The following is a 24,176-nucleotide window of genomic DNA, read 5'->3' as shown; positions in this document are numbered from 1 at the left end:
CAAATATAGGCTATTTGTTTTCCTTATTTGGAAAATTTAAGTACCTAAATGCTCTCAACTCTATGCTAGATGCTTGGGACATCTTACCTCCTAGAGCTTAAAATATAGTATTTCCAGATGAAATCAAAGACCTGTTAAGAGCAGGGCCATTGATAAGAGTACCAAATTTCATTGTTTTTATTTTGTTCCTAATGCATCCCATCACTTTACTTAGATATATTTTTATAGAAAATAATTAGAAGTACTAATAAATTTGCTGGCAGACTTTGACGATTTTGAGACATAAAGTGACACTGCCCAGAAGGCAGGTGAATATAGGAATTGAATTTTAAGAGAGGTAAAGATGAGGAAGTTGGGAAAGCAATGTTAATTAAAGCCAGAGAAACTGCCACAAAGAATCCCACAGAGTCCAATTTGAAAGGAAGATAAGCCCACAAATGAGATTAGGGAAGGGCTATGAAGGGAAGAGAAAATCAGGAGGGTGCAGTGTTACTGGTAACAATAGAAGGAATATTTAAAAAGAGAGGGCATGATTAATGGTACAAAACCATGCTAAGAGATCAAAAAAAAACAAAAAACAAAAAACGTATAGTCTATGTATAGTCCCAAGACTGACTTCAGTGGCCTAAGAAAGAACATCTTCAGATAAACAGAGAAAGCAAGCCTCAGTGTGTTGAGGTCTGAAGTGGAGGATGCAATTTTGAGGCAGAGAATGTAGGCAATTCTTGGAAACATTTCGCTGTGAGCGGAGAGAAGAGCTACTGTGTAGTTGAAAGTAGACTTGGAATAAAGGGAGGATCTATGCACAGGTGCATGTTTGTTTTTAAGGGGAAAGATACTTTGAGGTGTTTAATGCCAATGGGGAGGAGATCAGCGGAGAGCGAGAAGACTGAAGATACAGAAGAGAAAGAAAATACTCATTTGATTTAGGGCTCTTGGAACACGCACAGGTGAGATGCAGAGCATACATGATGGCACTGGCTCATGGAGGGAGAAGCATCGGAAGGGAGGAACAAAAGGAGTCATGGACAGTAAATTAGCAGGAACCTCGTAGTTCATGGATGCTGTTTTCTCTGTATGTCATCTGCTAAGAAGGAAGAAAAGAGAGTAGTGTGGAGTTAGAGCACAGGACAGCAGAAAAGGGTTTATACCAAACTGAAGAATGGAAGACATCTCTCTGGAAAAACACATAAAAGTTGCATCTCAGAGTGAAGGGCTCAGCTGAAGTTGTCATCCCAGATTCTCATCCTGCTTGCCTGTTATAGATCATCTCCTCTGATGCTCGTCCAGAGGGACTTAGGCACGCTTCCCTCTCTATTCTTGTATGCCTTTCATGAAACAGGTTAACTTCAGATGGTAGGTATTTTATTTTGTACTTTCCATTTTTTAAGAAAGTATATCAACTTAAAAATCAGATTAATTTTTAAGTACAAATGAAGCAAATGCAATACTGTATGATACAAATCTCAGTGATCTCTTAGTTACCATGGTTTGAATGTGCTGGAAATGATCCGTAACACCCTTCTCTCCTAAAAAGTAATGATGCTGCATCTTGCCAAACCTTTGCCCTCATACCTGCAGACACAGCAAAGGAGGAAATCCCAGTGAAGGAAGAAGAAACCCAAAGAATTGTGCTCTGAGCTAGATGCATGCTACTAGGGGAAAAACTGCTTGTGGTCACGACTACCACATGGATAAACACTGAAGTGATACTCTTTTCTCTCTCTTCTTCCCTCCTCCCTTTTTTTTTCAGCTGGGCCCTACTGTTTCCAAGATACCTTCTAGTTTGACTCTGCTGCTCAACTGGGTGTCTCTGATACTGACTGAGGTTGCCTGGCAACGTGACCAATGGAACACGTACCAGCCTGTGTGGTGGCTCTATTTTTTGGTCTGCAGGTGGGAGATTTGGATAAAATGTCACGAGGTTTCCACACTGCACCTCTGTTTCAATTCAGTGAGTGTATAATGAAGTTTATTGCTTGCAACAGTATTACTATAGTTTATTGCATTACTCAGCATTGTTTGGAGGTTTTTATTTTTGAAACAATTATTAATACTTCCAAAAATTGTTAAGAGATCAGAATTGCCCTTCAAAATACTTCTTACCTTTTTAGAAGTTCATTATCATAAAGCAAAAAAAGTTTTAAATATTAAAAACCAAAAGGTTATTAATGGGGAAGAGATGTAAGGATAACTTCCTGGTGATTAGAAATGTTCTGTATCTTGATCTGGGTGGTAGTAACACAAGTCCATAACTATGTAAAAATCCATCAATCTGTATATTTCATATTAGTGCACTTTGCACACTTTAATATACATATGGCATACTTCTAGAATTTTAGAAGGTATTAACAAGATAAATAAATATACATACACTGATAGAACCAGAGGCTATGCACGCTTGAAATATGTTTGAAAACAAAAATAATCTCTAGGGTTTTATCCCAGAACATAATATCTTAAAGACTGGGCATTGCTGTTGCATTTAACCAGTTTAACAATAGAGACTATTCTGCCATATGGCAACCATGCTTTTACTAATAACTTGCTATTTACAGAGAAGGAGCCTTAACTGTCAATTCAAGCGGGCAAATTGAGAAGAGCAGACAGCCCTAACAGCCCCATACTGCAAATGATTTGCTATTTGTTTCAGCCTCACTGGATTGCAAGTAAAATGTTTCAGATGCAGAGAAAGATCACATCTGGAAATTTCCCTCAAGGTAAGATTTCATACACAGAGTCACAGATATGCCTTGCTGGTCTGGTCTCTGTGGGGTGCACCAGACCCACAGCTTCATACAAAATAATCTGGACAGAAAAATAGACTGGCAAAATTGAACACACACTTTTAAAACAGAGATCCTTAGTAGCTTTATTTTACTGTATTTCACCTATAAAACTACTATACAATATCCATACTGGAGAGAAAGGGCATTTTCTGCACTTTACCCATTGGACCATCCAAAGAGCTTAGCACTAAACGTGTATAGGTTTTAAAAGTACTTCTGCACTGTTCTTATTTCAGTTGTTATTCACCATCAATTTAATACATATTGCCCAATTTATATATGAGTAATCTAAGGCCCATAGAATTTAAGTGACTGGCCCAAAACAACACACTCTGTCTAAGCCAGCAATCTTTGCAACCAGAATTTGAAGCCAGTTTTCTAACATACAACACCATGTTGCTTAATGAATATCTATTGTTTCATGTCAGGATGGGCAAAACCTCTCAACAAAGCCAGTTCCTGTAAAAAAAATCAACTTCGGTTTGAATAAATAAGTCTTTATTAGTTATTTGCTGGTCTTTCGGAAATTTCTTTTGACAAGAAAATCTGTCTGGGGCACATTAAAATACATACAACGGTGAGTTAAAGCTGTCAAATAGATGGTAGAGGTCAGTTCGTCCACCTGACTGGTTGTCAGCTGACAAAACTGAGGTCCAGAGGGTTATGATGACTTTCACAAGTTTCATAACTTCTAATGGAAAAATTCAAACTAGAACTCCTCTTATCTGTTTCTTTACATTACATTAAAGTGTTACTATCACAAACCTAAATTTTGAGCACTGTTTCAGTGTGGTTCAAAGTATAAAAATGGTATTTTTAAAGGGTAGAAATTGAGAGTCTCAAATCAATCTAAAACATAAAGCTTTACCCAAGAGAAACAGGTAAATTGCCTCTCTCCCCTTCTCAATCAATATTAAGGCATGAATAGACTCTGTCCTCCCTTAAATAACTGAATTTATGTTAATACAAGGTAGCAGAAAGAACACATACTATATTAATCTCCTCCTATGGGACAGACCCTTTGCATACATTATCATATCCAGTCCTCACAGACCCTTTGTGTACATTATCATATCCAGTCCTCACAAAAATGCTTCCAGTAGTTATTATCATGCCCTTACGGCTGAGAAAGTAGAACCAGTTCAATACCTTGTATAAGAATATGAAAAGGAATATGAAAGAATAAGAAAAATATGAAAAGGAATATATATGCATAACCGAATCACTATGCTGTACACCAGAAATTAATACAACACTGTAAAATGACAGTACTTAAATTAAAAAATAAATAAATAAATAAAGAATCCTTGCTCAAGGTCACACAACTAGTAATCTGCAGAGCTGAGATCAGGAACCCAGCTCTGTTTGATGACAGAACCTGTGTGTTTTAAGCCACATTATCCTGCCTCAGAAATCAGATTACTTAAATGTAGTCTGCATCCTGTAATTGTGACTGAGTCCACTAAGAGCCTACCCAATATTTAGTTTTCCTTCTTTGCGAGGGACACATTCAGAGGAGTTGTGTGTGCAACTGAAGCATTGTATATAACAGGTATTTTACAACAAAGAGTAATGATGGTTAGGTAGGAATTACTGAGTGAAGTTTCCAGGGAATCTTTAAACGGGGGCTAAACCAGCTGGTAGCAGGCCCGTCTGTCACTGCATTTTATTTTTCATTCCTGTTGCACAAAACCCAAATATGATGGCTGGGCTCCCAGAGTCAGCTTAGCCACTGGGTAAGTTCTGAGGGTGAAGTCACATGGCTGTAGTGTTGGAGCTGAACTATGTAAAGAAACTAGATTCCCTACTGGCTGAAGCACTCCAGCTCTAGCCCCACAAGGCCACTGACCAGACTCCTTCACGCAGGAGAAAACCTGAACTCTACCCGGTTTAAACCAATGACACTTTGTTATACATAATCCACTGAGCCTCAATGCTCACAGAACCGTGACAGCAGCGACTCCTTCTGTGTGGAAAGACTGCTAAAGCTGGCACTGGTTCAGGAGCCCTGGCTCTGATAAATGCAGACGAGGCAACATGAGGAGGAAAAAACTCATCTCACTTTGGAAAACTTAAAAAGCGGGGTCAAAATAGATACGAAAAACATTTTGTGGTTTTGCTACCACATAGAAGATCAAAAGCCACCAGAGAATATCGCTTTCATCCTAACAATGAGAAAAGGCCAGATAATCTATAAAATAATAACTTTTCTTGAGCTCATCAGAGACCTGGGGTCACAAGGCAAAGAGATTAACTAAATTTCAAAGGGTCACAGCCACTCTGAGGGGAGACGGGACACAGCAACCATTTCACCTTCGACAGAACATGAGAGGGCTGGGTGCTCATTTTACAATGGTAAGAAGGAAACAGCTGAAATGGTAACAAATACTCAAAGGCCAGAATGGGTGGACAGGACAGGATAGACACCCTGCGATCCCCCAGACACAAAGGGAGAGACACTCATTCATAAGCTCTTTTTTTTTTTTTTTTCCAGGCAGTTTCTGGCAGCTCAGCAGAAGGATTAGGGTCAGGGCCAGAAACCGGAGAGAGCACTCTGGTGTCACAAAGATACAAAGCCCTTTCCAATTCCCCAAATTCTTCTTTAACACAAAGCAAAATTTAGCCTTTTAGGATAGAAAACCCTCATACTCCCAAAGGCCCTGGAAAGGATCCAGAGTCCCTGGGAAAGAGGCAGAAAACAAGTCACCTGGCCCTGTGGGGGAGTGGGGCAGGTAAACTCTTGGCCCCAGAATCTTACACTGACACAAAGCAGAGACTGGCTATCACTGGGGCAAGCGCAGGACGTTTTCTCCCAGCAGAGAACCCCACAGAGTAAAGGAAGAGTTTGAGCCCCTTGGAAGGAATGAGCAGGAATACTGAACCCCACCCCCCAGCTGTGGCCCAGGTGCAACAGCACAGTCTACAATTAAGCTCATAGATACAAACTACTATATACAAAATAGAGAAACAACAAAGTCCTACTGTATAGCACAGGGCACTATATTAAATACCTTGTAATGGCCTATAATGAAAAAGAATGTGAACAGGAACATTATATATATATACATATATATACATGTATGTATAACTGAATAACTATGCCGTACACTAGAAATTCACACCACATTGAAAATTGACTACTCCTCAATAGATAGACAGACAGACAGGAGCAAAAGAACCCATAACCTTCCTGACCCCACCAAGAGCAGAGCACCAAGTAACAAGCACCCTAGCACTGGGGTGGAACCAGAATGTGACAAGAGGCTTCCTCTGTGATGCAAACCTAGGAGGGCAGAGAATAAACACTGAGAAAAACCCTCTGGCACTCTAGGCCCCACACTAAGGACAAGGAAGCAGCAGGTCTGCCGCTGGAATCTGAAGCTGAAAAACATCCCATCAATATAAATTGCTAGATGAACAAAGGAAAAAGAAAAATCACTTGATAATCTCGATAGATACAGAGGAAGCATCTGACGAAATTCAAAACCCAGTTATCGGAAAAAATCCCAGCAAAATCAGACTAAAAATCTGTTTTTCAATCTAATGTACTATATTTTTAAGGCAGAGGTAACAGTAAGCAGATTTTCAACTCCAGGGTGGGTGGGCACCCCTAACTTCACTCCCATGTTGTTCAAGGGCCAACTGTACATGAGATAAAGTTCAAATAGCACAACTAACATCTATTGAGAATTTACTGTGTTAGGAGCCACTGTAAAGTATCATATCTCACTGAGCTTTACAATATTCAGAAGACACAGTACTATTATGGTCACATTACAGAGGTGAGGAGACTGGCAGAGAGCGCTGAAGTAACTGACACGAGTCACACAGCTAAGGAGGCCTCGTCTTAAGATCAGAACCAGCGTTATCAGTCTGGGTCTGGAGCCCTGCTCTTAAGTATCACGTTGTGCTACTTCCCTAATGCAGAAAAAGAGAGATACCCCCTATGCTGGGTGTTAGGTTTTCCCTTGTCAAAACTATTGTTTAGTATCATAGGCAAACTAAGTCTAAAATATTGGTCTTTCATGGACCCAAGATATTAAAGCTTTAATTTAGCACTCTATCCTTGTTTCATTTGAAGTTCTGCTAAGGAAGGAAGACAGATCACATTAAGATGACATATTTACTATTCTAATTTATAATTGAGCAATATCATAAATTACACTGTTCCTGTTGCCCAGCATGGAAGTGAATATGTACAATAAGATTCATCACTAAACAAAGGGATAGTTCTCCCTAAAGGTCAGAAGATTTTTCTCCCTACTGAAGACTTAACTAACAAAGGGGTACACTCTTAAAAAAAAAAAAAAAACTCTAAAAAAAAAATCTGTCTCTACTGTTAACATCATTTTCCAGTTCAGTCAACCTGGAAATCTCAGTTATTTTTCAGAGGAGTGATGTACAGTGGTTAACTAGAGATACTCTGGAGCTTGACTGAATGGGATTCAAGTGTCAGCATGGCTATTTTCCAGTTCTTGACCTGGGACAATTTAAATTCTTAGTTAAATTGTGCCTTAGTTTCTATTATGCAAAGTAGCATGACATTAGCATCTACCACTCATGGTTGTTGGAAGCTTAAGTAAATGTAAATCATTTAAAACAGAGCCTAGTATGCAGTAAATGCTACACAAGTGTTAATTACTATTATTATTCCCTGACCCTACTTTCTTCAAAAATCCCACCCACATCTGTTCCTTTCTCTCCATTCCCACTGCTACGACCTGGGTTTTACCCTCATCCCTTCATTCTTACTCTGCTACATTTTCCTAAAAATTGTTCTTCTTGTCTAGAACTGGAATCCATTGTGAAGACAACACCAGACTAATATTCAAATAAGAAATTTTCTGTTTACAGGATTGGCCTTACAAAATATTCTGGTTTTTTTTTTCCATTCCCTATTAATTAAATTCAGATTTCTTATTTTGATTATCAGTATTACCTACAAACCAGCTCCAGCCTTATTTTCCAGTGTTACGTCCTTAGTCCAAGACAAGAAACTTACTCTTGTCAAACGAGTTAATTTACCATTCACTGAGTGTAAAGTATGCCTTTTCTCTGCTAAACCTGGATATGCCATTTCCTTGACTTCTGTTAACACTGTCCACCTGCATAAAGATCTAGCACAGATGTAATCTCAATGATGAAATCTTGCACCAATGCAGTTCATAATTGTATCTCCTTTCCTAAATCTCTTCTAATGCTTTATTTTCATATACATGTATTTATGTGTATATAGATGACCTTTTTTTATTATTTCTCAAATAATTTGAAATGGCTTTATTAATTTGACTAAGTTAGATTATTCTGATGATCCCACACCCTGACACCACATCCTCAGCCTTATTTATGCCTGGGCACATCTTATTTCCTCAAACTGAAGACAGAAGTTTCTTGAAAGTCATTTTTTTGTCTCTCCCTCTCACTTGCTCTAGTACTGAACTATCACCGTGCCTCTCATATCACAGGACCATGTGACTTTTTCTTCAAATAAATGAAACAGAATCACTAAATGTAATCACTCGCTTTGTCTTCAAAGTCCAACTCTGGAAATCGAAAGTAGAAGCACTCTATGTGTTCTTTGAGCTCAAAACCAAGAGTAGTGAGAGAACACCAAAGAACTGGCCAAATTCATACTTACAGCAGCAGTACTTTGTATACTAGTAAGTTTGAAAATACCCCTCCGGTAAAACGTTACTAATGGCTTGTTTCAAGAAGTGATGTGTAAAGGAGTTGGGATTAGTGGATGACTGAAATGGAAGAGGAAGTTGACCAAAGGGTGGAGAGGGCAAGTCCCAGTGCCGCTGACCACTTGTAAGGAGTGTCCCTGAACTCTGACACACCGGAAAATGATGAATAGGAAGGCGAATGATGAAGTCAGGCTGGACTTTTCAATCCAAACCTCTCTGCCCTGCATGAAGTGACTGAAAAACTGCAAGAAGAAGGTGTGATCAGTCACTTCACATTTTGAGAAGTAAGATTAATAGAAGCATAAGGTATGGTCTCTGGCCCTAGGGAAGGAACTTTTTAATTTTTCAAGTTTTCTTTATTCAAAGAGCACTTTTTCAAGGCAATTAGTTTTGAGTTGCTGCGTGGTCCTATCAACACTTAATATAAGGCAACTGTCATTTGTTGAGCTGAAATTCACTCATCAACTACTTACTTATTAAAGAATTAATATCTATGAGCTGAGGTTTGGGAGTAAGATTTTTACGCAAATAAAAGAAAGTTAGATAAGCCACTGAATTTCAAGGCTTAACATCCAGGTTAAGAGGTTAAAGAAGTTTTAGAATTAGATCAACCTCTAAAAAGAAAATGAGTGGAAGATCTGAACAGACATTTTTCAAAAAATACACTTATGGTCAACAGATACATGAAAAAATGCTTAACATCACTAATCACCAGGGAAATGCACATCAAAACCACAATGAGATATCACCTTGTATCAGTCAGAATGGCTATTACCAAAAAGACAAGAAACAACAAATGTTGGCGAGGATGTGGAGAAAAGGGAACCCTTGCTCAATGTTGGTGGTGTGGAAAACAGTATAGAAGCTCCTCAAAAAATTACAACTACCATAGGATCTGGCAATTCCATTTCTGGGTATTTATTTTAAAAAACAAAAACACTAACTCAAAAAGATGTATGCACCCCCCTTTTCATTGCAGCATCTTTTACCATAGCCAAGATATGGAAACAACCTAAGTGTCCACTGATGGGTTATTGGATAAAAATGTGAGATATATATATGAATATATATAGCATACCATATCTTTCTAATTGTGATACACAAACACACACACACACCAGAATACAGAATACAACTCGACCATAAAAAAGAATGAATTCTTGCCATGTGCAACAACATGTACAGACCCTGAGGGCATTATGCTAAGTGAACTAAGTCAGACAGTGCAAGACAAATGCCCTATGAGCTCACCTATACGTGGGATTTAAAAACAAACAAAACCCCCACACTCATAAAGAGAACAGACTGGTGGTTGCCAGAGGAGAGAGTGGGGGTGGGCACAATGGGTGATAGGGGTCAAAAGGTATAAACCTCCAGTTACAAAATAAATGTCATGCGGGTATGATGTACAGCATGGTGATTATAATTAATAATATTGTGCTGATATTTGAAAGTCACTAAGAGAGTAAATCTTGAAAGCCCTCATCACAAGAAAAAAATATTCTGTAAGGATGTATGTTGACAGATGTTAACTACACTTACTGTGGTGACCATTCTGCAGTATACACAAACGTTGACTTTTTATGTTGTACATCTGAAAATAATAGTGTTTATGTCACTTATACTTCAGTACAAAAAAGAATTAGATCACCCTCAAGCTTTGTTCCCATGGATAATAAATTTAAGCTTTCTGTGGTGCATCTTCCTCATATGAAAAATGGAGATAATAACTTATCCACCTCATGATATTATTGCTTAGATTAATTAACTGAGATGTTGAATGTAAAGTGCATGTGATACAGTAGATACTTAATAAATACATACTGTTTTTTTGTCCACATCCCTTTAACTTCCATGAATTAACAGAACATTAGATGAGACTATTCCCCCAATTTTCTGACAGTCATTTTAACAATTCTCTTTATTCTGTATCTGTAAGTTTGCCTGGTCTCCTTGAAAACAAGCATTTCAGACTACATAAGCACATGACTGGCCCCTCTTTCCTCAAAACAGCACACAAACACACTTGCAGGCTAGGTGTGCAGTCAGCACATAGGATGTAAGTGCTGTCTGTCTGAATGGTTTGTTTCTTCACTAAAAGTTCAAAGAAGGAAAAGTACTAAAAGCATCTTGATCTGTGTATGAAGAAGGCTGAAGTTTTGTTTCTTTTTGAGCATGTCAATCGACAGTACTCGCTGAGTACCTTTGTTGTGTACTTGATATAATGTAATCATGAAGTTGTAATGCTTATTAACATACATACTTGAAGTAAAATATCCACATGAATCAATTCCAGTTTAACAACCATGAACATTTACCAAGCATTAACTATGTAGCTGGACCTGTACTGTAGTTTACATGTATTAACTCACCACAAATTTGGTCATTCCTAATCTTAGATCCATTTTTAAGAGACATTAAGTAATTTATTAAAAGTCATATAGCTAATAAATGATAAATCCAGAATTTAAACCCAGCTGGTCTGAATTCAGAGTCAAAATTCTTAAAACACTACACTATGCTGCCTTTTTAAAAGTACTTACACTGGGAGACAATGTACAAACATCAATACTGTCATCACTGCCTCCACATTTTTTGGAAATTTTCATTTAGAATCATCCTCCAGATTACCCTACTGCATCAAACAAAGAATCTGAGCACGTGGAGGCTAGGACTCTGTGATTCTATGGTTCCTTCCAACTCTAAAATAGTAATATGAGAGCATTTAATTGTGTTTCTTTAATGAATGAAGGAAGACTTTTAGAGAACTCCAGAACTCTAGGAACTTTTTATCAAAGAATAATTTAGGTGATTTATAGACTTTCTTCCAGAATTCACATTTTCACTTATTTCCTGCCAGTTTAAAGCAGTCTAAGTGAGGCATCAGAAGCATCATTTGAAATGGAAGCAGTGACACGGTAGCCAACAACAACAACAACAAAAAGCTGCACCATTTCCATGACACTGCTTAAGCAAAACAAAAACCCAAAGAAATAATTAGAACAAGTTTGTACTCTTAAATACTCAGGCTCTTATATTTTCTGAAAAGTCGTATGTTTTGATCAAAACCCAGGTCATCACTTTAAATAGATACTGAGTGAGTAATAAAAACTTCTGGGTTCTCTGTTCTCTCATTTATAGAATGTGAATAAAAATAGTGATCTTAAAATATTTGAGGGAGAATTAAGGCAAAATATATAAACTATCTCCTACACAGCAAATCTTAATCCTCAGCAAATCTTAATGTTTAATTCAATATTCCTTTTTAAAATTTCCATAGCAAGACTGCCTAATAACATCAGTTTTTTTCTTCATGCTTCTCAACTTACGATTAAAAGGGAAAAAAACTCAGTAAGTGATAAAATTATGTACGAGATATGTATATAGAATAATGGTAAAATCAGTCACTAGAAATCTTGAAGTTATACAATTTAATTCAGACCAGAGAATAGCCCAAATTTTTATCTTTTATACACATTTTCCTCAGTATTCATAAATATCAAGAACTGTAAATAGAAATGTATTCTTTTATGACTGTCTGCCATATTCAGCATGACTGCTATTGAGTGGAAAAATAAAAATACGTATTACTTACTGTATGTGGCACTTGGCAATTTCAAAATGATTTGCAAACATTCATCCTCAGAATACTCCTACAAAATGCATCTGTGAAAAGAAAAAAAATGCAAAAGAGTAAACAATTTGCCAAGGTCACAGAAAAACTAATTCAGACCAACACACACTTAGATACTACACACTTGAACATACTGAAATAGGTTTTGCAAAATGTAGAGTATACATCTAGCAAATTATAATAGGCTGATGAACACAAATATCCCCAACTATATGCAAATATTCTATGTATCAGTCAAGGAGGACCCTCTTAAGATGAGCCTGCACATGGGGTTCATATAAAATGCAAGAAACCTAGTGCCCCCAGAACATGGTAGAACAACATAAAAACAATTAAAAAATATGAGACATTTATAAGTAAATCTAGTTGGAGATTTTAGGTGGTTAGTAAATAATTCAAGTTTTTAAAATAATACCTTTGTCTGATATATGAAGATCACTGAGTCAGAGGAGAATTTTGCTTGATTTATCCAGAGGACTGCACCAATTCACTTTGTAATTGCATTTCAATTCTAACTGAAAACCTTGCACTGAGAAAAATGCAGGCATGCCACTTGCACATTTCACAAAAAAAGACAAATTCATTTTTTTTTTCAAAAAGCCAATTATAAGGAGAAGGTTATTTAATTAGACTTCATTCATTTATTTGTTTTAGAGGAGAGGTGTTGGGAAGAGCATAGTAATTTCAAAGCACAAATTGTTTCAACTTAAGTGAATTTTATGCTTCTGGGTATACTGTTTTATAAAAGAACTGTTCAGATGAAACAAAACAAAACATGACCTACTGATAATTAAAGTAACCCTTCACAGTACAACATGTTGTTTCAGACAGATCGAACGCATAATGGACAATACAAATAAAAATTAAGTAGCAAGCGTCTTTAGAGGAACGTTAGTTCTTAGCGACCGGCAGAATTTCTGCCCAGACATTTGGTTCTTTACAGGACTAAGCAGAAATACCAGCTCACCCCATCAACAGTTCAACAAGCAGAACAGGCATTCTGAGTTGAACATCTAATTTATCTTCCTCTAGTGTGTGAAAGACAACAGGATGGCACTACCCTCTACGTGGCACAGGAACGAATTATGTCACTAAAATCCTCAACAGAGAGCCTCTTGAATAAGAGCAAACTAGATACAGTTAGCAAATTTATAGTCAAATGTCAAAAGTAAATCAGCAAATTCCTAAGAAAACATATTTTTCAATAAATTTCACTTTTCTAAGTTTAAAACTTAGAACTTAATAGAAAATACAAACATGTTCACATATAATTTCAATAAAATAACATTATAAAAATTAGCAGATCTGTGTATGTCTTCATACTTAAGCATACTCATCCTCCTCAGCAAGAGAACTGAAGTTAACACTAATCACACGACTTGCCCAATTTGACACAGCTAACAAGGAGTGATCCTGAGCTCAGAGCCAACTTTTCTAATCCCAGTTTCTTCTTACTACAATACCCACGAGTCTCTTCTCAGTATCCAAAGCAGAGGTTGCAAACTGGGGGATAATAACCAACTCTGGCTTAATGCAGTGTTATTTTTCTTCTTTTTTCCACATCACACACCATGATTTTGAAAATATTTTAAAATATTCAAAAGCAAGAGATTTCTCATACGCAGCCTAATTTCTAGCTCTTTTTGAACAAGCAAAGAGAGCTTGAGGCTGGGCTCACAGCTTCCAGAGAACAGAGAAACGTCTGCTGCTCTCAGATGGGACATGCCTCCTGCACTCATCTATTTCCTACTTTTGCAGACTGTCTTCTGCGCTGCAATTTTCAGGCCCTGGAGTGTTTTGCTCCTGATCTAAATCTCCCTTATCTCCCAACCACAAACAGACTTCTTTACTGAGAAACTGGAGGAATAATATTAATTAGGCTCAAAGAGCTTATTTCATCAGTTGAAGTGACTGCTTCTGAGTACATTTGTCTATATTCTTATAATCAGCTATTACTTATCAGTTACCTTGTTTTAACCTATATGTATGTGTGTGTGTGTGTGTGTGTGTATATTTTTTATATTTCATGGGCTTCAATTTCCATGTATTTAAATATATATTTGATAATTTTTAAAGCTAAGGGAGATATTTTAAAGCACAACTTATTGGCACATAGTAAGTCTTAATCATCTTCAATCGTGATTTTACAATTACGATGGACACATCTTTCAGAGAGATACCTCCTGGATTGATAGTATCCTATTTGATAAAGTAATTAAAGTGATAAAGAAAAAACATTCAATTTAACTACAGCTGGATAAAGAGAATGCTGAACACTAAAGGTAAAGCAATGCAGCCCACGAATTCCGGTTAGATCGTGGCCTATTTGCAAATAACGTAAAATATCAATATGTTTTGTAGAACGCTTTAAAAACATGGACCTGGAATTCGGGGTAGTTGTGGTAACAGCAGCCACCTAAATCTGAAACTTTTCACAAATACTGTAAAAAATACAGCCAACAAAAACAAATAAAAACACACAAATCCTAGGCCTTCAGCATAACTGGGAGTTGGAGAATAATAAAAATGTCAGATTCCCTGTAAACAGAAAATTAAACACCAATTTCTAACAGAGCTAGCTTTCAATCTCCCACTATATGTCTTAGAGAGATCTAAGGGGTCCAGAAACTGAGGAAGAGAAAAGAGAAAAACAAAGGTCCTAAGAGTGACATAAAACTCACTCTCAGAAAGTTCACTGAAACTATGAAAATATGAAAAAACTATCCTGACATATTAGAATATGAACACAGGGAGGAGACTTTATATGGAATTCAAGGTGATGACATTTTTTCTGGGGGAGGAGTAAGGCATTTTAAAATGATGGAGATATGTCGAAAGGACATAGGCTCCAGCTTCAAGAAGTACTCACAAGTCCAATTTGGGACAACTGGAAAATCATAATAAATAGTTATTGTAAAGAATATAAAATATAAATAAATAAAAAATAAAGTTATATATAAATTATATAAAGAAGAAGGGAAAATTTTCTCTTTGGGTAGAATACAACTAACAAATATAGATGGATTCATGGAGTTAGAACATCACCTTTAAGTGCACATTATACTTAACTGATTTAGTCCAGAAAATACCTGTGGATCAGCACATGCAGGTTGAAGTATTATGACAAGCAAGGTATTTCCATAGTCTTAAAGTATCTTCTCAAAAATCACTTACTAATTATAATGGGGAAAATAGTACCTTTCAATGGAGAAACTTGGCAGAGACCTTAACTAACTGATCAAAGACAACATCATCACTGGGACAAACACACAGGACAAGTCTCCAAGGACAATGCACTTGAGAAGGACACATCGTTTCAGGGGCATGTCTGCCAAAAATGTGTAACCTGCATCAATCGTTAGGAAATACCAGGCCAACCCAAACAGAGGAAAGTCTAAAAATACCTTGTCTGAATTTTTTAAATTCGAAGTCATTAAAAAAAACAGGAAATGTTCCAAATTAAAGAATACTTAAAAGACATGACAACCAAATGCATGTGTCACCCTAAACACACTGAGTTATAACAGAATTTAGTTTAAAATGTTATTTTTAATTGAATTGATCCTTTTTATTTCTTTTTCTTGTCTAACTGCTATGACTTCCAATATTATATCAGAAGTGGTGAGAGTGGGCATCCTTGTCTTATTCCAGATTTTAGTGGGAAGGCTCTCAGCTTTTCACCATTGAGTATTCTGCAGGCTGTAGATTTGTCATAAACAGCTTTTATTATGTTGAGATATGTTCCCTCTATACCCACTTTAGTTCGTTTTTATCATAAATAAGTGTTGAATTTTATCAAATGCTTTTTGTGCACCTATTGAGATGATCATATGATTTTTGTCCTTTCTCTTGTTGATATGGTGTATCACAGTTGATTGATTTGCATATGTTGAACCATCCTTGTGTCCCTGGGATGAACCTAACTTGATCATGGTGTATGATCTTTTTTAAGTGTTTTTGGATTCTGTTTGCTAATATTTTGTTGAGGATTTTTGCATCTATGTTCATCAACAATATCGGCCTATAGTTTTCTTTTTTGGTAGTGTCTTTGTGTGGCTTTGGTATCACGGTGATGGTGGCTTCATAGGATGAGTTTGGGAGTATGCCCTCCTCTTCAATCTTTTGGAAGAGTTTGAGAAGGATCGGTATGAGCTCTCCTTTGTATGTATGACAGAATTCCCCAGTGAAGCCATCTGGTCCTGGACTTTTGTCAGTAGACCAAATGCTCCAATCAAAAGACAGAATGGCAGACTGGATAATAAAACAAGAACCTACAATATGCTGCCTACAAGAGATCCACTTTAGGATGAAGGACACACATAGATTGAAGGTGATAGGGTGGAAAAAGTTAGTTCATGTAAATGGAAATGACAAGAAAGTGGGAGTAGCAATACTCTTATCAGACAAAATAGACTTTAAAACAAAGGCCATAAAGAAAAATAAAGAAAGACACTATACAATGACCAAAGGAGCTGTACAAGATGAGGACATTATACTCATTTATATGCACCCAATATAGGAGCACCCAACTATATAAAACGAATACTAACAGACATAAAGGGGGAAATTGATGGGAATACAATAATAGTAGGAGACTTTAACACCCCACTAACATCACTGGACAGGTCTTCCAGACAGAAAATCAATAAGGCAATAGAGATACTAAATGATACAATAGAATAGTTGGACTTAGTTGATATTTTTAGGACATTACATCCCCAAAGAACAGAATATACATTCTTCTCAAGTGCTCATGGAACATTCTCTAGGATAGACCACACTCAGGCGTAAAAGAAACCTCAACAAATTTAAGGGGTTAGAAATTATTTCAAGCATCTTTTCTGACCACAATGGCATGAAACTAGAAATCAACCACAGAAGAACAAATGAGGGAAAAAAACAACTGCATGGAGACTAAACAACACACTACTAAAAAACCAATGTGGGTCTGTGATGAAATCGAAGAAATAAAAAATACTTTGAGACAAATGACAATGAAAACACAACCACACAAAATCTATGGGATGTAGCAAAGCAGTCCTAAGAGGGAAGTTCATAGCAATACAGACCTTCCTCAAAAAAGAACAATCTTGAATAAACAACCTAATCTACCACCTAAAAAGAATTAAAAAAAAAAAAAAAGAAGAAGAACAAACAAAACCTAAAGTCAGCAGAAGCAAAGAAATAACAAAAATCAGGGAAGAAATAAATAAAATAGAAATTAAAAAACAGTAGAAAAAAATCAATCAAACCAAGAGCTGTTTTTTTGGAAAGAGTAAACAAAATTGATAAACCTCTGCTTGCTAAGAAGAAAAGAGAAAGGACACAAATAAACAAAATAAGAAATGAAAATGGAGAAATTACAACCAACATCACAGAAATACAAGAAAATCGTAAGAGAAGACTATGAACAACTGTATGGCAATAAATTGGACAACCTAGAAGAAAAGAAACATACAGTCCACCAAAACTGAATCAAAAAGAAATAGATCATTTGAACAGACGAATCACTAAACGTGAAATAGAATCAGCAATAAAATAATTTTCGCAATTGTACGGAGGCTACATAGAGGAAAACGTCCTTATTCTGAAGAAATATACCCTAAAGTACTTCAAGTAAAGAAGCATGATGTGTGCAACATGTTCTCAAAGGATTCAGGGAAAAATTATATATATGTACACACATATATATATATATAAGCACATATGATTACATAATTATATAATACATATATATACACATATATGGGGAGAGCAAGTAGAAATAAAGTACAAGGGGTAAAACGCAAATGAATCTGTACAGAGAGTATTCAGGGTTCTTAAGTACAATAGTTGGAAATTTTCTCTATGTTTTAAATTATATGAAAATTTTAAATTAGAGAAAATTGATAGAAAGAAACAAATGTTTTACTTTCATTGAGATATTCTGGGATCACAGAAAAATAGTCAAAGAGATAATCAATGAAGTGTTGTTAAATCAAGAAAATACTAATTTAAAAAATAAATCAGAATCATTGCCCAGTGTTTTTGGACAAGTGAAATAATACAAATCCATATATATATTTTTTCCTCCTGAATTTTATATATGACATATAAAAAATCAAAGATATTGTCTATTTTATAGATTATATAAAAACAAAGCTATTATCTATTTTATATATTACATTAGATTAAAGATATCTATTTTTAAAATAATTCATTTATATATTTATATTAAATACATAAGATAAGGAAGAATGAAAGTAAATGTGGAATCTAGCTTTGGGTTTTTTAATAAGTCATACAAATGATATTATAGTCAGTGAACTCAGCAATGTAAAGTTAAATAACAAAATGATATTCATAAATAAATTCAAGTTGTCAGCAATTAAAGAAAAAGAAATTATCGAACTGTCCTTAAAGCTACTATTTACCCCATTGTAATTAGTAAATGGTTTTTGAGAAGATATTTTAAGACAATGGAAGTATCTTATTTGTCATCATACTTTCCTTACATTGGAAAGTGAATGTAAGTGGATTTTCCTTATATATTTCTCTAAGTCAAAATTACCAACTTTTTTTAAATTCAGGAAAAAAGATTTAAAAAAATCACTCTTAATTCCTAAAACAATGTATTTCATGTATAACTATCCTGTCTTTGTTTTCAAACCATTATTTAAAGAATAATACAACATAAACAATTTTATAATTAGATTCTTAAGATTCTTTTTTTAACTTAGGAATTTCTGTGGCAACATCTGTTTTTATCATTACGATGCAGAATCATTTCACTGATTGGTATCCCATACATGCTATTATTTATTTACTATTTTGTATCTACAAGTAATTATCAAATATAGAAAGAAAGAAAAAATAAAGGAAGGAAGGAAGGATATGTTGATACGGAAAAGCATGGAAACAGAGTAGCTTTAGTGAAATAATTATTTACTTTTGGCAGAATTACTTCCTATTTTCGTACAGAGCAACAGTCAGGCCCTTTATGGGACCCAAGGAAGGAAACAGATGAAGATGTGTTACAGTCTCGTAACTGAGAACGTACAAGAGGACTGCTTACTGCAGGATGAGTGACGCAAAGACAGGAAGCGCTACAGAGCCTCCTGAACAATTCAAACAGCTCTACCAAGTCTCATTTCTCATTTCAGCAACATGTCAGAATGCCGAGACATTGCCATTTTTACACTGGATACTACCATTTACATTTTATTACGTTAGGCAATGCCATTTTTTAAATTGCCATTTTAATTGATGGTTCTCATCAATCTTCAAGTTAGTTCAGCCACCTTTCTTTCTATATTTTGAATTCCTTCAAATTCCCACAGATTTAGCAACTTGCCTCATCTTTAGATTCCATATTTTGTATTATTAAATACTGGAGAGTAATACAAATGTTATTCAGCATAAGCACCCAATCAACCTTTCTGGAGTCTCAGTTGGTCTGCCCTAGCAGGTCACTGATTCAATGACACATAACAAACCAAGCCTCCCTTTTTGCAGGACTACATTTTCTATATGTATGTATATACACGATTGGGACATTGTGCTGTACACCAGACATTGACACATTGTAACTGACTATACTTCAGTTAAAAAAAAAAAAAAAAAAAAGACTACATTTTCTTTACTGGATGAGAATGTTATGTGAGATGAAAACTATGGGCAGAAGACCTAAACAAGCAATTCTCCAAGGAAGAAATACAAATGATCAATAGGCACATGAAAAAATGCTCAGTATCACTAATTATCAGAGAAATGCAAATCAAAACTACAATGAGATATCAATTCACACTAGTCAGAATGGCCATCATTCAAAAGTCCACAAGTAACAAATGCTGGAGAGGCTGTGGAGAAAAAGGAACCTTTCTACACTGCTGGTGGGAATGCAGTTTGGTGCAGCCACTATGGAAAAGGGTATGGAGATTCCTCAAAAGACTAGGAATAGACTTACCATATGACCCAGGAATCCTGCTCCTGGGCATATATCCAGAAGGAACCCTGCTTCAAAAAGACACCTCCACCTCAATGCTCACAGCAGCACTATTTACAATATCCAAGACATGGAGACAGCCTAAATGTCCATCAACAGATGAATGGATAAAGAAGATGTGGTATATTTATACAATGGAATACTATGCAGCCATAAAAACAACACAATGCCATTTGCAGCAACGTAGATGTCCCTGGAGAATGTCATTCTAAGTGAATTAAGCCAGAAAGAGAAAGAAGATACCATATGAGATCGCTCATATGTGGAATCTTAAAAAAAAAAAAAAAAAAAAGAACATAAATACAAAACAGAAACAGACTCATAGACATAGAATACAAACTTGTGGTTGCCAAGGGGAAGTAGGGTGGGCAGGGACAGCATGGAGTTTGAAATTTGTAGATAGTGACAGGCATATGTAGAATAGATAAACAAGATTATACTGTATAGCACAAGGAAGTGTGTGCAAGATCTTGTGGTAGCTCACAGCAAAAAAAAAACGTGACAATGAATATATGTATGTTCATGTAACTGAAAAATTGTGCTCTAGACTGGAAATTGACACAACATTGTAAAATGACTGTAACTCAATAAAAAAAAAGTTAAAAAAAAAAACTAAACCTTACTCAAGTGAAGATATATGAACTCTTTTGCTTCCCCTCATATTTAAGTCCTGTCATTGTGTCAGAGAATAGAATTAAATGAACTCAGAGTGATTTACTTCTTTCAAATCCATGCTGGTTGTTACCTCTATTTGTTCTGCTCTTTGAGGTGTATGAAAATCAAATGTCTTTTTGATTTATTCCCCTATCTCCTGGATATCAAAGCAAGCTGATTAATCCATAACTTCTAAAGTCATCACTAATATGTTCTCTCTTCCTCCCTCCCCAGTTTTATTTGGCCTTCAAGAACCCTAAGTTCACTCCTTGCATACTTTTTATTGTAAAGATGACTTGATAATAATCTTATGATAATTTATATTATGAAAAGTATGACAAATCAGGACCTCTTGAATCCTGTACACTTTTAAAATGTAATTCTCCTGCAGTCCATTAGCCAACTTAAGTCACTGCGTATTTCCATATCCGGTCTGGTCCATGGTTCAAACAGTAGGTCATGCCTTGACCCAGGATCCTGAACACTTTCACCCCTTGATTTGTGACAGTGCGTTTACCTTGCAGACAGTGCCTACATGGTGGCTTTCCATAACTGAAGACTGTATCATCCATCCCTCTTGTCTATTCACCCAGTCGGGGAAAAGTCAAGACCTGTCTCCTAACTGAAGTGGGTTCTCACGCCAATTCTTTCTTTTCTTTGTCTTATTTCACTTTTTTTCCATTGACTGTTCAAGGAACTGGCAAAGTGACTGTCCCAAACATTCACCAGCTTCTCTCGTAACGCACAGTGAATGCCTTCTCCTTCATCCCCTACTCCTATCCACCTGACAAGACACGAAAAAATGGTGGTTCCTTCATCCTCGGAGACGGAAGCTGAAACAGGTTTCCTTAACTCACCTCTGCCCACTCTCAGCACACACACACACTAAAGCGTGGCCTACTTTGTATCCTTCATTTCATTATTTTCTAGTCTCTGTAGAAATTTCACCTCTACCTTTACATCTCCCTATCTTTTGACTCATTCCACCTCCATGAAGTTTTGCTAAGAGCAAATTAGAGATTCAGGCAGATTTATGCTCAGAGAACTTCATCAGTGCCATTTGTAATATTTGACTGTAAATCCTTGAAAGCTGCTAGAGTGTCTAACAATCAGAGATCAACTAAGTAAGTTTGTGCAGATGATAGAATGCCAGGCAATCACAAAACTGATGTCTCAAATAGTATTTGTTGATATGCAGAAATCTTCAATATATATTTTTAAAACAATATACTTTCTAAAATAATATGAATAAAGTAGCAATTGTGTAAATAACTATATACATACACATAAGCATTTACATATATACAAATATATGTATAAAATTCAGAAAGATTGGAAGATTGTACAGCAAAATGTTAATAGTTATGGTCTCTGAATGTGTGAAAATATAAGTGATATTAGCATACTTTTCAATAATTTTCTTAATTTTACAAATCTTCTACAAAAATATCTATATCATAATTCAAAAAGAATGAAAGAATATCAGTTGAAAAACTCAGAGGGAAAAAAAGGCAACTGCGCATATGTAAGAACCAAACAGAAAGCTATAAATCAGGCAGAACTTCAGTATTAGAAGAGCTGGAGACTTATATAGACAAAATTAAGGCACAAATAAGCAGTAACATGAAATTCTCAAAAAGTTAATAGAAGGTGATTTTTTGATGCGACATGGCTGGAGTAGCCAGGTGCCTCCCCAATATCAGTTCTCCCCTCTTTTAGATGCTATATGCTCTTTTATGTTCGTTGGCCTTTGCCTGCCGAATATGTAGACATGATTGAAACTCTGGCAGCTATTTTGAGTATCTTAGAGTGACTACAAGAATCCAAAGTCCCTGGTGACATTACAGAGCCATCTTATCTGGCTTGAACTACCAATATCAAGACTTCATATTTTGTGAAGGAAAAATAAAGAACTAATTTCTTTAGGCCACTCTGAATATATACTGAACGTTTTAAGTGATACATATAATTATCTGAGAATTTGCAGGTAAGAATTAAGAAAATGTTTCTCCGTCATGGAGAAATAGAATCAACTCACCAGAATATATGTTACCAAGTATTAGGGTTCATATGTCAAATAATTCTTAAAATGAAGAAAAATTTAAAGGAATGCAGAGGGAGGAAAGAAATGGAAAGAATTCAAATCTAGGATATTACATTACATTAAAAATGGTTTAAATAGAAAAATTTGTATTTCACTAAAATACATAGTAGTTTAGGTATATTTAATTGTATGAAGGATTATTTTTAAAATTAGATTCCAAGTAATGGAACTGCTTTATCAGTAGCAGGAAAGATTATATTACACTCTAAAAATGAATTTCCAGAAACTAAATATTGTTAAATATTAGCTCTTTTTTTTTTTAAGTGAAGATTCTTTTGAACATCTTTAAACCTAAATTTAGAACTGGGACCTTTAAAATCATGAAATCCAATTAGAAATGCAGTGTAAATATGTAATGAACTTTAGTTAAAGGATGTGAGTTAGTTTTCTATTATGTTTTATGGTCACTATTCATGCTTTCTCCATGTTTTATGCCACTGTTTAAATATATCACATTTGTATTTACTTCTTCTGAGAACAAGTTAAAATGTATATAAAGTGCAACCTTTACTCCACCACAACATCCAAATACATGGTGTGGCAGGTTGTATTTTTGAAAAATGGCCACAACATCTCCCATTCAGCATGCTCTTCCGCAGTGTGAGCTTGACATTCACATATACCCCATCAGGAGATTAAGCTTTTTTTTTTTTTTAATTCCTGGAATCTGAGCAGAACTCAGGACTCCTTTGACTAAGAGTTTATGATAGAAGCAATACTGTACTAGTCCAGGAGTAGCCATTAATTTAGCATCTTCTGTTTTCTGCCTCTTGGAGCCCTCAGCTGCCATGTAAAAAGTACAGGCTACTCTGCCAATGGAGACAGCAGCCATGCTGAGGGGCACACAGGCATCAGAGTAAAGAAACCACACTGGACACCAGTTCATTCAGCCTTTAGAAGACTCCAGTTCCAGCCACCACCTGATGGCAACTGCATGAGAGACCCCAAGTGAGGATCTCCCAGCTGAGCATGGTCAACCCACAGAACTATGAGAGATTATAATAAAGTGCTTTTCTAAGCCACTAAATTTCTGGGTAGTTTCTTGCATAGCAATAAAATGACCAGAAAATGTGACCATTCTAGAGTCTAAAATCTGGAAGTATAACGCAATAATCTGTCATCCTTAATGTAAATATCCAAAATTATATATACGAACATACACTGATCAGAATGTGAACTGTTTATATGGTAATCTACTTTTCTGTCTTTGTCTCTACCTCTGTCTATGCAAGTTATCTTACTTCCAATTAAAATGATTTCCAGTTGTTTTCTGGCTAATTACTGATATGTGTGCTAACACAGATGTTATATTTATGCTATATGT

The 24,176-nt window shown here is 35.8% G+C and overlaps 1 protein-coding gene and 1 long non-coding RNA gene across 2 annotated transcripts in view; one reads left to right on the top strand and one right to left on the bottom strand.

Moving 5' to 3' along the window:
- Window positions 1-24,176, bottom strand: part of GALNT13 (polypeptide N-acetylgalactosaminyltransferase 13) — a 462,400-nt gene that overhangs the window by 417,460 nt on the left and 20,764 nt on the right. Inside the window, 1 exon segment of the mRNA XM_032479456.1 lies at window positions 12,072-12,142. The gene's annotated coding sequence lies outside the window, so the exon portion shown is untranslated.
- LOC116663625 lies at window positions 1,722-23,825 on the top strand. The gene is made up of 3 exons (XR_004319861.1): window positions 1,722-1,954; window positions 2,559-2,720; window positions 23,629-23,825. It is a non-coding gene; the product is annotated as an uncharacterized LOC116663625 (long non-coding RNA).

This window comes from Camelus ferus, chromosome 5 (genome assembly GCF_009834535.1).
Source record: "Camelus ferus isolate YT-003-E chromosome 5, BCGSAC_Cfer_1.0, whole genome shotgun sequence".
In the NCBI taxonomy this organism is placed as follows: Eukaryota; Metazoa; Chordata; class Mammalia; order Artiodactyla; family Camelidae; genus Camelus; species Camelus ferus.
This window is presented reverse-complemented; position numbering and strand designations above follow the sequence as displayed.